We start from the raw sequence: 687 nt of genomic DNA, 5'->3' as shown, positions 1-687 counted from the left end.
AGCAAACCCAGGTTCCCAAATTTTGACGTCAGAGGACATCCTTTTTTTCTAAAATCGCAATATTTTTCTCCCTACAAAATCGCAAGTGGAACAACAAACTCTACCAACGACTTGTCTTCTATTGCTATTCAAAATTGCTATTTCATGGGGTCAACACTTTTTTCTTTTAAGGGTGTTATTTACATATTAAAATTAGAAGTTAAAGTAAACTGTTATCTTAGTCAAAATTCTCTTAGTGGATCAGTAGATTTTCGTTATCTTATTAATAATTTGGATAAGTATTGGATGAAAGGTTGTTCTGAAAAATTAAAAAATGTTAGTATATATTTTTTAGGTTAAATTTTATATTATTTTAAAGAGTTTAATTTTTGTTTAAAAATGTCGTTTTTATGATATTTTTTAAAATTAAAAGACTTACATCACCTTGATTTAAAAGATATTTAATCATGTAATTGATTTTATGGCTAAAAATACTACTTCAAATTTGGAAGAATGACTTTAGCCTTAAAATAATTTTCATCATTTCATTTGTCTAAATAGAAATTAAGCCAATTAATTTAGTTTTGTTTTTTTATTTTTTTATTTTCTTTTTTTTTTATGTGTAGACACAAAAAATACTATAAAAATATATATTTATGTATTTTTATACATATATATTGATTTACACATATTTTTCGTTAAATTATC

Source organism: Arachis ipaensis, chromosome B03 (genome assembly GCF_000816755.2).
Source record: "Arachis ipaensis cultivar K30076 chromosome B03, Araip1.1, whole genome shotgun sequence".
Taxonomy (NCBI): domain Eukaryota; kingdom Viridiplantae; phylum Streptophyta; class Magnoliopsida; order Fabales; family Fabaceae; genus Arachis; species Arachis ipaensis.
This window is presented reverse-complemented; position numbering follows the sequence as displayed.